The following is a 17,060-nucleotide window of genomic DNA, read 5'->3' on the forward strand; positions in this document are numbered from 1 at the left end:
AACTTTTACAAATAGAGTAGAGTATGCTTTGCCTACCGAAAAACCAGTTTTTAATAAAAAGGTTTTGAGTTTATCATACCAAGCACAAGGTGCTTGTTTTAATCCATATAAGGCACGTTTTAGTTTGAAAACATGATCTGGATATTGTTCATTTTCAAAGCCTGGAGGTTGTTTTACATAAACTTCTTCATTTATAAAACCATTAAGAAAGGTACTTTTAACATCCATTTGATAAAGTTTAAAATCCATATAGCTTGCATATGCTAAAAACATCCTAATAGATTCAAGTCTAGCAACAGGAGCAAATGTTTCATCAAAATCAATAGCTTTCTCCTGGTTGTATCCTTGAGCTACTAGTCTTGCCTTGTTTCTTATAACATTACCTGTTTCATCTATCTTGTTTCTGAAGATCCATCTTGTCCCAATGATCTGATGATCCTTTGGTCTTGGTACAAGATCCTAAACTTCATTCCTTTGGAATTGATTCAGTTCTTCAGTCATGGCTAGCATCCAGAACTCATCGATGATGGCTTCATCAATCTTCTTTGGTTCAAGTTGAGAAATGAATGCCATATTTGCAATTCGTTCTATCTGAGCTCTAGTCTGAACCCCCTTTGTCAGGTCTCCCAAAATATGCTTTTGAGAATGATCTTTGATTTCGACAAATGTTCTTTGATGATCATCTTCATTAGATTTGGCTGTGTTATCTAGGAACAAATCTGTACTTTCAACATCATCATCGTTAGTCTGTTTAAGAACAAATTGATCAATAGATTCACAAAAACTGACATGCATAGATTCTTCAATAGTATATGAACTCTTATTAAAAACTCTATATGCTTTACTATGACTTGAATATCCTAAGAATATGCCTTCAATAGATTTAGCATCAAATTTATCCAGACTATCTTTTGTGTTAAGGATAAAGCATTTACATCCAAAGACTTTGAAATAGACTATTCTTGGAGTCCTGTCATAGAATAATTCATAGGGAGTTTTATTTAATAAGGGTCTAATAAGAACTCTATTTGTTATATAACATGCAATATTAACAGCTTCTGCCCAGAAAGATTTAGCAAGATTATTATGTTGGAGCATAGTTCTAGCAGATTCCTGAAGGGTTCTATTTTTTCTTTCTACTACCCCATTTTGAGGTGCAGCTCTAGGAAAGGCAAAGTTATGAGAAATACCATGCAAGTTACAAAAATTTTCAAAAAGTTCATTTTCAAATTCTCTTCCATGGTTACTACGGATTTTTACAATGGAACAAGATTTTTGATTTTGTAATTTTTTGCACAAAATTTCAAATTGACAAAACGTGTCACTTTTGTTTTTCAAAAATATTACCCAAGAAAATCTTGAGTAGTCATCCACAATGACAAAAACGTATTTATTGTGATTAAGACTAGCTACTCTAGAAGGACCAAAAAGATCCAGGTGGAGAAGCTCTAAAGGTCTTTTGCTTGAAATGATATTTTTTGATTTGAAAGATGATTTTGATAGTTTTCCTAGTTGACATGCATCACAAAAATAATCCTTTTTAAAAGATATTTTGGGTGACCCACGTACTAACTTATCTTTAGCTAATTTAGACATGTATTTGGAGTTGACATGACCCATTCTCATGTGCCATAAATATTGAGTGTCATTATTAGCTATAAGGCAATGTTCAGTGATGTTTTCTAGGTATAGTTCATATACATTATTTCTTCTTATACCTTTTAAGATGATGTTCTCGTTGGTGTCTGCTATAAGACATGCATCATGATTAAAGCTAACATTATAACCTGTGTCACACATTTGACTAATACTTAGAAGGTTATGTTTTAAGCCTTTAACCAGGAGAACGTCTTTGATAAGAGGTTTATCAATATTACCAATATTACCAATACCAATTATCAAACCTTTGTTGTTATCTCCAAAGGTGATCGTTCCTCCTTCTTTATAATGAAGAACAACAAAAAGGTCTGGATGTCCTGTCATGTGCTTTGAACATCCACTGTCTAGTATCCATCTGTTCTTCTTCTTTGGAGCCTGCAAAACATTAAGTAAAACTTCTTTTTGGTACCCAGTTGGGTCCCTTTTTGTTAGATTTTGGAACCCAAATCCATTTTTATTTAGGTTTGTCTACAGCTTTAAAAGAGTTTAAGGAATTAAAATTATAGTACTCCTTTTTAGGTTCAGAAGAACTTTTCACAAAAGTGGTCTTTTGATTCATACAAGAAGGCTTGTTGAAATGAGAGTAGCCAATACCATTCTTGTAGAAAGAGACTTTTTGAGAGGATAGAAGTTTATCCAAGTTCTCTTTTCCTTTAGTAAACTTGAAAACCGTTTTCATAAGGTTCTCAGTTTTACTTTTTAATTCTGAAATTTCTACTTGCAGATTTTTAGTCTTGGAGCTAGTAGAAGAGATTTCAGAAGTAAAAAGAAGATTTTTCTTTTGTAACTCAGAATTTTCAATACCGAGTTTTTCATTTTTCAGAATGAGCTCTAGATTCTCAGATTTCAAATGTCTATTTTTGAGAATCGTTTTCCTTGATTCTTAAAAAAGTTCCTGAAAAGCATTTTGAAGTTCTTCAAAGGAGAAATCAAGGGATTCACTTACAGAGCTTTCTGCCATGAAGCACATGTTGGCGGTTTCTGCTTCATCATCATTTGACTCTTCACTTGTGGATGGTTCTGAATCATTCCATTGAGCATGCATAGCCTTTTTCTTGAAGAACCTTTTCTTTGGTTTCTCAGTCTTGGATTTTCTTTTGAGAAGAGGACAGTCACGTCTTAAGTGACCTGGCTTATTACACTGGTAGCACATAGAATCTTCCTTTGGGTCTTTTCTTTCTTTGTGCTTATTTGGAAGCCGGTTCCTTCTCATAAAGCGCTGAAATTTTCTAGTGAGTAGCGCAATCTCAGTTTCTTTTTCTGAGTCCTCATCCTCAGATAGGGCTGGGAAGGCTAGAGTTTTCTTTAAAGGTTGTTCCTCTTCCTTTCTTTCCTTCATGTGGACTTCATAGGCCATAAGATTGCCTATTAAATCATCCAGGGTAAGCTTGGACAAATCTTGAGCTTCTTCAATAGCAGTAGTCTTTTTCTCCCAATCAGTTGTGAGAGATCTCAAGATTTTCTTCACCTTTTCTGTCTGAGAGTGGGTTACACCCAGAGATTTCAGATCGTTGGTGATGTTGGTGAATCTGGTGAACATCTCTGTGATGGGTTCATCTTTGTTCATTTTGAACAACTCATATTTTCTGTAAAGAGATGGGATTTTGGCTTCTTTCACTTTGTTGGTTCCTTCATGAATAACCTCCAAAGAATGCCAAATATCATATGCAGATTCACATATAGATATTCTATTGAATTCATTCTGATCAATGGCACAATATAAGGCATTCATAGCCTTTGCATTTAGATTTGCCATTTTCTTTTCTTCATCAGACCATAAGCTATAGTCTGTGGATGGAGATGTGTATGGATGCTCAACAATTTTCCATACAACAAAATCTATAGACTTGAGAAATATAGCCATTCTGCACTTCCAGTATCCATAGTTGGAGCCATTGAAGAAAGAAGGACGAGATGAGTGTTGACCTTCAATATAAAGAGCATAGGAGGTAGATGCCATTTGTGCTGGAAGACTTGTTATGTCGAAACCAGCAAACCTGCTCTGATACCAAATGAAATTCCACTAGAGGGGGGGGGGGGTGAATAGGGAATTACTAAACAAATCGATAAATTAAAAATATAATGCAATAAAGGCACAACACATAAACATAGAATATATACTGGTTCGGTCAAAACCCTGACCTACATCCAGTCCCCAAGCAAACCACTTGAGCTATCCACTATAACATCCAAGTCACCAGATAAATAGTACAACACCCTCTTCCTCAGAGGTCTTCTTCTCTCAACAGAGAAGGACAACACCCTCTTTCACAGGGGTCTTCTTCTCTCAACAGAGAAGGGCAACACCCTCTTTCTCAGAGGTCTACTTCTTTCAACAAAGAAGGAATACAATGAATAACAGAAAGTTACAATACTTCCTATAGAACTTTCAGAATGATATGAATGCACAAATGAAGGATTCTCAGAATGTTCTGTTCTTTTCACTCAGAAGATACTCTTTATCAAAGAGCTATTCTTGACTTTTTCTCTTTCTTTTCTCTTTCTTTTCTCTTTCTTTTTCTAGGCTCTCTTTCAAATATCGAATAGAAATTTTTCTCGTTGTAAGCTCACATATCCATTCCTTGTTCGAATAGTTTATTTGAGTGTGTTTATATAGCTTTAAAAAAGTAGTCGTTACTTATTTGAAATCGTAGTCTTTTTGAGCTGTGAAATGTCATGTCATTTCAAAAACCAAATTTATGGGTTTTCAAAAAAGTCTTCTTTCATAAAAGTAAAATATAGGGTACAATAGTCGTTGTAATATTTTAGGTAATATATATTTTATGTAAAAAGTCTATTTTTACAATAGTACATTGAACGTTGGATTGTAGACTGTCATGTAGTTTTGTTTTTATCCTAATTAATGATTTGTGGTACATAAGTACTTCTTTACTTTAAATGAGTGTAAGTACAAGAAATGCTTTGAGATATTTATTTGTACATAGTCATATCAAGAGTTTTCTTTATGATGTGTTTTTCAATGTCTACAGAGAGAATGAAGACTTTAAACAAGTCGACATTCTTGAGATGGATATTAACAAAGATTTCTTATAGGAGGTATTTAATGCTATACAAAGAGAATGATGACTTCAAGTAAGTCGACATTCTATGGGTTTGTAAAAAGGTAACTAAAGTCTTTTCACCAAGTATTATATTTGTTTTTCTTTGTGTAGCCGATTTCCATTTTTTGTCTTTTTCCTACACATTTGAAATCATTTCTTTAAAAAGGATACTAAAGTCTTTTCAACAAGTATTATATTTGTTTTTCTTTGTGTAGCCGATTTCCATGTTTTGTCTTTTTCCTACTTTTAAAATCATTACTTTTCAAGTTGTCTTGTATATGATAGAAGGTACAATTATTGCTTTTTGAAATCATGAATTATATCATGTCAAAATACCTTTTCCATAAAGGTTTGTAAGAAGGTACAATTATTGGTTTTCAAAAAGGTGCTTTTTGAAACTATCGTATACTTTTATGAAATAACTTTTATGAATGAGTATGTAATATGCAATATGCATGCTTCTGAAGGTTCTGTTACATATGACTTTAAAGAAGAAAAAAATCTTCAACTTGAGGTAGCCGATCTCTTTAGATGGTCTTTAGGAATGCATGGCTCATCAAGCTTTTTCTTCAAGGAGTATGATTGCACCATAGTTGTACTTGAACAGGAGGTCTCCATCCTTTTTGAGTGAGATATCCTTGCATCAAATACTCGTTAGATATATGGCAAAACATATCCAGTCATAATATAACATTTTTCAAGAAGACATATTATCATATTATATAAAATCAAATACGACAGTGTATCATATTTTGTGACATCAAAATAGAGTTTCTCGACAGTTGCTACCTGCAAACAAGAAGACATGGGTCGTTAGTTTCAGCAAGGGGAGAAGAAAAGGAAGACATGAAGAAGAAGAAGCGTGGGAGAAAGGGGTGGCGGCTCCAATGGAGGCTGCATTTCTCTGGACTCCAACGAATGGGGAAGAAGGAGGATGTCATGGACGACTGGGGAAGAGGATGAAGGAGCTAGAATCGGGCCCCTAAGGTATGAAATTCTAGGCAAAGATGTCCCTCTCTTGGGCGTCTCTTTCTATTTAAACGAATAGCCCTCTTTCTGGAATTTTCAGAAAGAGGATTAAAATTAATAGCTAGGCGCCTCTTTTCTGGAGGAGTTTCTAGCAAATACTTTAAAAACGAGTTTGGGGTGGAGTGTGGGTCGGATTGAGGTGTTTTTGCCCAGATCCAAGGCCCAGATGTGCGATTTGGATCCGAAATGACCCGGTTTGCCCCAAGGTTTGACCCGCTTCGCTAAAAATGCAATATCTCTATCGTTTTAAATCCGATTCAAACAAAATTTGAACCGTAGCTTAATGACAATAATATGCATCTAAGTGTGGGTTCTAAACCTATAAGTGATGCATTTATGTAATAAAAATATATTATATTTATGCATATTTAATGCATCATCAAATACCCCCATGCTAGAATAATTGCTAGTCCCTAGCAATACACCCTACCTTTGCAATGAGGATACAGACTACCCGAATAAAATGCAAGCTCTTATTAAACAACTAACTCACTTTCATAGGAATCACAGTTGCATTTAGCACATTCAACAAGCCCTTTAAACCCCTGGGTTACCCCAGTGGACGAGCAAGGTCTCGTGAGGATTTGCAGAGATGCTACCCACAAACATCATAAATCATGCAAAACTTCATAATTTTCTTTTAAAAGGCTAGGCAATTCCAAAAATCAAATTTAGAAGATATTTCATGTAATTTTTCACTTCTTAGAACATAATTAGAGATTTTATGCGTCCACGATAAAAAAATTCCTTTCATTCTTCTAAAAATCGTATTTATCTATGATTGTTTCTCAGAAAATCGTGTATTATCATGCTATTGTTCATTTTTCATCACTTGTGTATTTTTCTGCACAATCTTTCATTCTACTTCTAAGTAATGACTTTTTCTTTTCATTTAAGCTCTTATTTTCTTTTTCATTGAATTTTTAATATTTCCAATTTTTCAATTCTTTTCTTTTCTTTTCTTTTCATTTGATAGCTTGCATGTGGTCTGCTTTTGTACCCTGTGTACTTTTAATGCCTTTTTATACCACTATCTGTATGTCGAGGGCGTTAACTAGGCACAAAAGTGACTTCCTTCATTTACCTTTTTGACACGAGATTCAGACACTTCAACTTGTATCTGTTCTCAGCTTCCGAGGCTCACAAAGTTTTCATTCTCCTTTTTAGGTAGAATTCAAAAGCTTTAACTAGCTTCTGAACTCATCTTACTTGGGATTGTGAAATCATCCAAACAACCTAACGCAGACTCTTTTCTTTTGAGCTCGAGCTTTTTCTAATATTTTTTTCATTTACTTAGTAGCTTATTTCAAACTGTGCTTACTTATACTTTGTGACTCAAAATTAACTTTTCACATTCAAATACAGTCTTTTCTTTGAACTTCACATAAATACTCACTCTTTTTAGCTTTGTTCAGAAACATTTTTCTCATGGGGCTTCTAAAAATTTCTAACATGTCAGATTATGTCAAAAACATTCATATATGCTAAATTTATTTTTCTAAAATGCCTAATTTATGAGTTTTAGTTACCAAAACATGATAAACAAGATAAAATAGTGTGTATCTACTGAACCACCCCCCATGCTTGAATGACATTGTCCCTAGTGGCATGCAGAGATATAAAATTACAGTGTAGATGCACACTAACAAAACTTGAAATGAAGACAGGAGAGTAGATATATACGACCTGATATGCAGGGCCTCTTGAGTTGATTCTTGACTGGATCATGCTCCACCACTAAGCATACGCCGATGCTCAGTTTTCAGCTGACCTAATCGATTGTTTGCTCTAAAAGTCGTGCTCTATGTCTGGTAACTTGGACTCATGCATTGAAACATCAGATGGAACGGTGTTCATGCATGTCAACAATGAAATCCAAAACAAAAATCAAAACCAAACACAAAAACAACTAACAATTTTATTTCTAATATACATATGATACACCCTAAATAACAATTAACAAAATAAAAACACTAACACCTAAAGCAACTAAACTATGTCAGAATTAATCTATGTGATGAAAATAGCAAACCTAAATCTAGATCTAAATTAGTAAATTTAGCAAATATAGAAAATCACCAGCTATGTTCTCTAAACTCACCTGCCTAATTGCACATTGAATCATGAAATTTAGTGAATCATAGGAAACATCATGTGAATCCTACATTTGCTACTATGTTAAATCCTACTGACTAAAACAAATAAAAACAACTAACTAAACACATATTAATAAACTGAAATCTCAGAAATAACAGAATATAATCATCGTTCCCCGGCAACGGTGCCAAAAACTTGGTGTGTATTTTTGCAAGTGCTTATTTTAAAACATTATTTTTTATCTTTGAAATGGTTTTGGAAAATCACCCATCAAGTATTAATAAACCGACTTTCCACAAATGTGGCGAGTACGGGTCGAATCCACAGGGAACATGATACATTCACAATTAAATCTAAAACTTCAATTTATTAATATCACAAAGGTTTATAACTACGCTAACATTACAATTCTAATTTAAATGACAATCTAAAAATGAAAATGAAAATGAACTGAAATAGATTGCTAAGTCTTTTCCAGATGGCCAGGGGTAATTCTGTCTTTTCACCACACGTGCATCTGCACTTCGCATTATAAATACACATGTAGATATGTTTCTAACTTATCAACCGTAATCTGGTCGTCCGACGAATGGAGGGGTAGTGGGTGAGCAGACTTTGTATCAATATTGTGTCAAAGGAACCCTCGGTGGTGCTCACTAACACCTCTTTGCTGCAGGTTTGCTGGAAGGGGCAGAATGGAGATGGAACCGAGTGTGGCGTGCTGGAATGGCGAAGAAGGCCAGATGGAGGTAGGGCCGACTGGTTGGGAAGGGGTAGACAACACCCCTTCCACAGTTGGTGCCCTCCACATTGCTGCTACCTGCAAACAAGAAGACATGGGTCGTTAGTTTCAGCAAGGGGAGAAGAAAAGAAAGACATGAAGAAGAAGAAGCGTGGGAGAAAGGGGTGGTGGCTCCAATGGAGGTTGCGTTTCTCTGGACTCCAACGCATGGGGAAGAAGGAGGATGTCATGGACGATTGGGGAAGAGGATGAGAGAGCTAGAATCGGGCCCCTAGGGCACAAAATCCCAGGCAAAGACGCCCCTCTCTTGGGCGTCTCTTTCTATTTAAACGAATAGCCCTCTTTCTGGAATTTCCAGAAAGAGGATTAAAATATATTTAATAGCTGGGCGCCTCTTTTCTGGAGGGGTTTCTAGCAAATACTTTTAAAATGAGTTTGGGGTGAAGTGTGGGTCAGATTGAGGTGTTTTCGCCCAGATCCAAGGCTCAGATGGGCGATTTGGATCCGAAATGACCCGGTTTGCCCCGAGGTTTGACCTGCTTCACTAAAAATGCAATATCTCTCTTGTTTTAAGTCCGATTCAAACGAAATTCGAACCGTAGCTCAATGACAACAATATGCATCTAAGTGTGGGTTCTAAATTTATATATGATGCATTTATGTAATAAAAATATATTACATTTATGCATATTTAATGCATCATCACTCCCAACAATGGCTCAGGAAAGACTGGTAAGAGAGGCCCGTGAACCTGGGAACTCGCTCGGGCTTATCCACAGTGAGAAAATCAGTCTCCTTGATAGGGAAGACTATTTTATGCCCCTTAAAAATAAAAGAGTACGTGTTTACACGACCATCATGAATGGTCTTGCGATCAAACTGCCAGGGACGACCCAAAAGAATGTGACACACACTCATAGGGGCTACATCACACCACACCTCATTATGGTAATGCTCCCCCATGGAGAACCAAACTAAACAATGTTGGATGATGGGAACCTCGTTTCCTTTCTTGAACCATGCCATCTTGTATGGTTGAGACAATTTCTCCATTTTCAAGTTCAAGGTGGACACAACACTCTCGGATACCATGTTCTCACACGCAGTGTCGATAATAACATCACACGCATGACTCTCACAGTTGCACCAGGTTCTAAAAATATTGTTCCGTAACCATTTTGCAGGGGTCGACTCTCGGGGTGCGGTCAAAACATGACAGATAAATAACAAATTTTTGACGTTGCCATCAAACTCCATGTCTTCCTTATCGTCATCCCCTTCAACCAACGACTCACTCTTACTCTCACTATCGAATGCTGACTCAACTATACCCTCGACTAAATGGGCGTTCTTGTTCACGGTGGGGCACTTTGACGTGATATGTCCTAACTTCTGACACCTAAAACAACGGATGGTAGACTCACTAGGTTTGGCTTTGGATCTGGTATTGAATGCGGGTCCGGACTGGCCAGGTTTGCTAAGATCTACCCTAGGGGTGGACTTTGAGTCTTCCTTCCTAAAGGACCTCACTCTTCTAGTTGGGAAACTTGACTTGGGTCGACTGGACTGGTCAGTACGAGAGACTCTATATTTCTGCCTCTTTTTTAATTTTTTCTCAATATTCATGGCATAACTGCTTGCCTGATCTAATGTCTCGACTGTGACACAACTGAAATCATCAGGAATAGCAGGACAAAGACCAAAAACATACCTCATAACCTACTGGCGGGCGGTTTCCTCAATCTGCACTCACAGGGATAGACGATGGAACTAGGCAGTGTACTCCACTATGGTACAAGTGCCTTGACGCAGGGTTAGGTACTCCTTGTAGGCTCGCTCAACATGGTCTGAAGGCACAAACTTTGACTGCATCAACCTCTGCATCTCCTCCCATGTCTGTATGCGCTCTAATCCCTGCCGCTCCCTCAACTTCTACAGCTCAACCCACCATGTCTGTGCTAGGCCTCTCAACCGAGTTGACGCTAGAGAGACACGATGGTGCTCAGCTATAGTGTGGTAGTCGAAGAAAAACTCTACGACATAGGACCAGTCGAAGAACTATTCTACATCGAATCGGCCTGCGAACTCTGGAAGGTCTAGCTTCACCCCATAGGTGGAGGGGTGCTCAGGTGCTCTCTATTGATGGGTCTCTACCATTCATGCAGGGTACTCATTCCAGAAAGCATCGTCATCCAACACTGCTTCATCACCCTCTGCGCGATACTACTTGCCAGGATACTGATGCTAATGAACTCTAACGACGGGTGGTCGGCGCTCAAGTCGCACCGGTCCCTTTTGAATCTACGTGGCGGCAACTGGAAACTGCATTAGTTTGGCTTTCTTGTGGGTGAGAGCCATCTGTGGCCGGGGTCGTGGCACTGGTATGACAGAGGGTCCTACTAAAGGTGGACAGGTTGGTCGGGTCTTGGGCTCTAGGTGGGTAGGAACGGGATAATATGGATCTGGATTATGGGTAGGGTTAGGGTAGAGGTATTGGGTCGGGTATGGTACTAGGTTCTGGATCAGGGATGAGTTAATGAGTTGGGTTTGGTATGGGTATTGGGTTTGATTGGTGTAATACTGGGACGATTCATCCGATTGGATTTAGATCAGGTCAAGTCCTAAACTACTCATCGGACCCAGAATGGGGTAGGTGGGATCATGGATCGAGTTGTGGTGTGAGAAGGCCTGGTTAGAACTCGATCCTTGATCTGTAATAAGATGGGTCTGGTTTTGACCTGACTCAATTTCAAACTGGACCTCCATCCGGGTCTGATATGGGTTTGGGTCGACATTGGATCCATTTTGGGGATCAAAAGTAGTGGGTTGGGTTTGATTCAGGGCGAACTGCAAATCGAACCCAACTGGGTAGGTCGGGTATGGGGTTTCAAGACTTGGACCTGCTCCTGGGGACCCAAAGGATGGTCCCCGAGACCCGGGTCTAGGCCCCACTAGTCTCGGCTCATGGTCGGACCCTGTCGGGTTCGGTCCAATCCACAGGGGATCAACCGTCTTTGCTCGCTGGTGGGCTGCGATCGAGCCCCCATGCACGGGTGCTGGGAGGGTCGACAGGCCTACCCCGACCCGGGTTGATGTAGGCGCGCCTACAGCCAGGCCCTGCGTCACGCTCGGGCCCTGCAGACCATGTCTGGCCTGCAACCCCTAGGCCGTGGGTCGGTGCCAAGCCTGTGCACCCAGGTCGACGATGAGAGGGTCTCCAATGGGCCTCGGGGTCGACTGGAGGGCTCCGACCACCCAAGTGGCAGTCACGCCAGGGTTTAGAAATGGCACCCCTTGCTGGAGCGTCTCACGGTTGGCATTCCTGCGCAGATCCTCCTTGATAGCCTCCGACTACACGGTAGGCTAACAGTTCAATTGGGCTGGGTCGATCACTGTAGCATTGATGAGACCGACAACACTATCGGCCACTCTCATACCCATTTTTTGGGTCGGCATTGTGTGCGGCTCCGCTGTCGACTCTAGGGCGACAAGCCAACCTTCAATCCTGTCGAGCCGATTTAATATCCTTGCCACTTCTTTGTTCATGTGCAATATATTTTCTTGCATTTTTGGTCATCATTTCCATCATACACATCATTGGATCTTCGTTATCGATTTCCTCTTGCTATTTTCCACTTGCAGGATCGTTCCTCACCTCTTGAGCCATACTGTTGACGAAGGAGGAAAGCTGTGCTCTGATATCACTTTGATGCAGCAAGGGGATCAACTTTTATGGGCACTTGAAAGTTGAAACGAAGAGTACGACTCCCACACCATGCGTTGCTCAGAAAATAATTAAAATAACCATCGAAATTGATGGTGTTGGGTTTTCTTTACTTCAATATGCACTTCAATCGAACAATAGAATGATCTTAAATTAAATAGAAACAAGCAATAGCAAGGAATAAAGAACAAAGGGAAATTTGCTGGAAGAAAATAATTCAGAAACAAAAGGCTGCTGCAATCTCCAATAATCTTTGCTCCACGCAACCCTAGAATAGGGTTTTTAAAGACATCAACTGGATCTAGGTCTCGGGTTTGGTCCTGAACCCATGACGTCTTTTTGTTGCTGCTGGGCCTGGGATGCTCAAACCTGTGCTCGTCTAGAATAAGTACGCAGGGGTACACCATCCCTGCGTCTTGGTACCATGTTCTGGGTCAGATCCACTACGTGGGTCAGATCCTCAATCCCATCGTGCATGTCCGGTCCCCTGCCTGGGTTAGGCTGTATGGATCTGGATCAATCTTGCTCTACATCAAGCCCCCTAAGCTTCGAGGACTAGGGAACAAATGAGCTATCTCGTTTGAAAAAAAATTAACATACTCCGTCAAAGTGTGTAACACCTACCCTCTCTAAGGTAAGCCGCAAACTAATGAGTTATGGTTTTTTTTTATTAAGGCAAGGTGTCAATGCATTTTATCACATGTGCCATACAACATTTGACCCTTCTTAGCCATTTACTCTCGCATCCGCTCTAAGGTAATTTTCAAGCATTGCCTTTCTCAGCAAAAACATCGTACCACCTATTCATGGTAGTAACTTAGTTCATTAACACATTTATGTTGATAATCCATTTAGTATGCCCTTTGGTACATTTTAAACCAAGTGAGCATTTATACCCTCGCCTACCGCTCCAGGGTATGTTCATGTGTGTATGCATATTTTTTATAACTTTGCGCACTTTTGGCACTACATTAGTTCTTTTCAACCATTTGCTCATTCATGAGCATTCACATATGCATGTATGCTTTTTATGACTTATATCACATTCTCATCAGATGCCACATAATATATTCATGCACTTATGACATCATATTAGTTCTTTTTAAATATTTGCTCATTTATGAGCATTCACCTATGCATGCATATGCTTTTCATAACTTATATCATATTATCATCACATGCCACATAACATATTCTTGCACTTATGATGCCATATTAATTCTTTTAAACCATTTTCTCGTTAATGTTCTTATGAGCATTGACATGTGCATGCATATTTTTCATGACTTATTGCACATCATAATCACATGTCACATATCATAACATCATGTTTGATATCATATCATAACATCATGCAACACATTATCCTATCATGACAATTTAAAATTTAACATTCAAAAGATGTTTACAAAGAATGACACAAGCACACTGCCTTAATAGGCCCACATACTGTTCATCAGTATCTAACATGTCCATCTGGTTCACTTATGGAACCATGTCAAATTTATTTGGTTCACTTATAGAACCATCTTATCCATTTAATCAAACAATCTCTTAACTCGAGACTGATAACACAAATTTTTTTGTTATACTTTTCCTGTTTTGTATACTTTCCTTGTATCCAAACCCATGATTTATGGGATATTCATGATAATTTGTATATTTACTGTTAAGGCTCTCAATAATGGAAGTAATGAGTTTTGGCTTCCATCTTCTCATCTTCTTAAGGTATCGTGGAGGCTGATCTATAGGTCAGTGACCCGGTGACCCTCTATAATTGTCTTTCACATCATATCAAACATGCATATATTTTTTTGATCTGATGAGGTCGATCGTGAAGCAGTTCTACTCTTGAGGACGCTAGTACCATTGTGTCTCCACATACCTAAAAATCTCATCTTGCAAGAGGTTCAGGTCTTTCTTCTCGATCTCGATTCATGGCATAAAACAACATTAACTAGTCTGGTGAAGAGAGTAAGATGACTGACTCATCATTTTATTTTCATCACTCAGACACTCCAGGAGTGATGCTGGTCTCGTCATCGCTAACCGATGACAACTATTCAACTTGGAGACAGGTCATGCACATGGCCTTGAGTGCGAAGAACAAAATTGTGTTTGTTAATGGGTCCCTAGCATGGCCAACCGAAGGCTCAACGAAGACAGTCGTTTAGGACAGATGCACTGACATGATGTCATGGATCCTTAATGCACTACCAAAAGAGCTTGCAAACAATGTCATATATGCGGACAATGCTCAGGATGTATGGGTCAACCTTAAGCGACATTTTTGAACCAATCAATCAAAGAAGATGATTTTAGACCTTAGACAAGAACACATTTCTCTTGTCACTACAACACTTATGTCCAAGACAAACATGACCCATCAAAATCGGGTCAATGCCTTTCCTAACCATGGTATGGGGAGAGGCAAGACTCGCCCCAAATGTGACCATTGGGGTATGGTTGGACATGTGAAGGCATGTTGTTATGCTCTTGACGGTTACCCGCCCAATCACCCAAAAGGCGACAGTAAGGGAAGTGTGGAATTTGGAAAAGCAATAGCTACCGTTGTGTCAAGTGGAGTGTGTTTGCAAGCACAACCTTCTTCCTCCACTGTGGCACCATACTATCACAACTTTCTGAGGATCAACCAAGTCAACTTTCATCATGGCTTAATATGGATATCAAACATGTTGAAGATAACCTAGTAGGTAAATGATCAGTTTTTTCAATTTATTGACACCGGAGCATCAGACCACATGATGCCACACCTTGAGAACCTATTTGACATTGTTTCTCTCATAAAACTGCATCTTGTAAAACTTTTGAATGACTAAAATGCGCTGGTCACTCATGTGGGCAGCACTCACATTTCTCATTCCATTATGCTAACCAATGTTCTATATGTTTCAAATTTATGATACAACTTACTTTTTGTTTTAAAACGAACAAGCTCCATGAGCTGCAATTTTGTTTTTTTTTTTCTACTTTTTCTCTTTCAAAACCTTTTAATGAAGAAGCCAATTGGAGCAAGTGAACAGGGAGACGAGCTTTACCATCTCATTGAGACACAACCCACCCATCAAGCCTTACAGGCCACAAGTCAGGTCGATTCTCGAATTTTAGCACATGAGGCTTGGCCATCCATCCTATGAGTATCTTTTTTTTTTTGAATAAAGACAATGTTGAAATTTATTTTCATTTCATAGATTTTTGTGATGCTTGTCAAAGAGCTAAACAAATTAGATTGCCCTTTCCTATTAGCTCCAAAGTTAGTAATAAACCGTTTCCTTTTATTCATTGTGATACTTGGGGCAGGTATGCTATACCTTCACACATGGGTGCACATTATTTTTTAACTATTGTTGGTGATTTTTTACAAAGCAAGTGGATATATCTCATGAGATTCAAATAAGAAACCTTTTATTTCTTATGCAAGTTTTATGCTATAGTTAAGACTCAATTCAAGAGACGAGTCCAACGTTTTTGGATTGACAATGGGGCTGCATTCATGGCACAAAACTTACAGACATTTTTTCACCAAGATGGGATAAATCATTAATGTTCGTGTGTAGGAACACCTTAGCAAAATGGAAAGGTTGAACACAAACATGGGCACCTTCTTGAAGTTGCATGTGCATTGTGATTTCAAGCCAATTTGCTTATTTTATTTTATTTTGGGGAAAATGTGTTCGCACAGTCGCATATGAGATCTGTTCCAAACCAAACTTGATTACAAACATCTGAGTAGTTTCAGTTGTTTGTGTTATGCTCAAAACCATTCTCTAACTCATGACAAATTTGCATCCAGATGTAGGCGTTGTGTGTTTGTTGGTTATCCTTTTGGCCAAAAAAGATATCGATTGTATAACCTTGAAAATCATACCTTATTCACTAGTTGGGATGTCATTTTTCATAAAACACAATTTTCTTTTCACAATAAGGTAGCTGATATAATTGTGCCCACCTTGCCCCAACCTCTGGATTGTCTTGCAAAGGAGAATGATTCTTGTCCCATAGATCCCATTGAAGAACCTGCATCACATGAATCCGGCCAACCTAAATCTTCTTATCAAACTAGTTCCAATCCCTATTCCAGATATAGTGCGTCCACCAATCGTAGCACCAATATCGTTGATCCACAACCAACCAGTTCCTCTCACCTATGTCGCTTAACTAAGCACTGCTCCAAACCATCCTATCTCACAGACTATGTATGCACCTTCGTGGATACCCAGCCTAATCAAAGTTCATCGATGGTCTCTGATCGACATTCTTCAGGTATATCACACCCCATAGCCAAGTTCATACCTTTGCCTAAATTTTCATATGCCCATATTGATTTTTTGTCTTTATTCTCTTTGATGATGTACCACAAAGTTTAGTAAGGTTGTGAAGCATTCAAATTGGTGGGATGCAATGTCGATTGAAATTGGAGCCTTGGAAACTAACAATAGTTGGACACTCAGACAAACATTTCATTAGATATAAATGGGTCTACAAAGTGAAACACAGATCAAACGTATCCATTGAGCGTTAAAAGTTATGCCTTGTAGCCAAGGGCTATACTCAAATAGAAGGTTTTGATTATCATGAGACATTTACCCTTATAGCCAAATTGACCACTATGTGATGCTTGACTCACTTCAATTCGTTGATGCTTCATTTACCATTTATATGTCAGCAATGCCTTCTTTCATGGGGATCTCCGTGAAGAAGTTTACATGCAACTTTCCCCAGTGTT

Source organism: Nuphar pumila, chromosome 3 (genome assembly GCF_984573655.1).
Source record: "Nuphar pumila chromosome 3, dmNupPumi1.hap1.1, whole genome shotgun sequence".
NCBI classification, from domain to species: domain Eukaryota; kingdom Viridiplantae; phylum Streptophyta; class Magnoliopsida; order Nymphaeales; family Nymphaeaceae; genus Nuphar; species Nuphar pumila.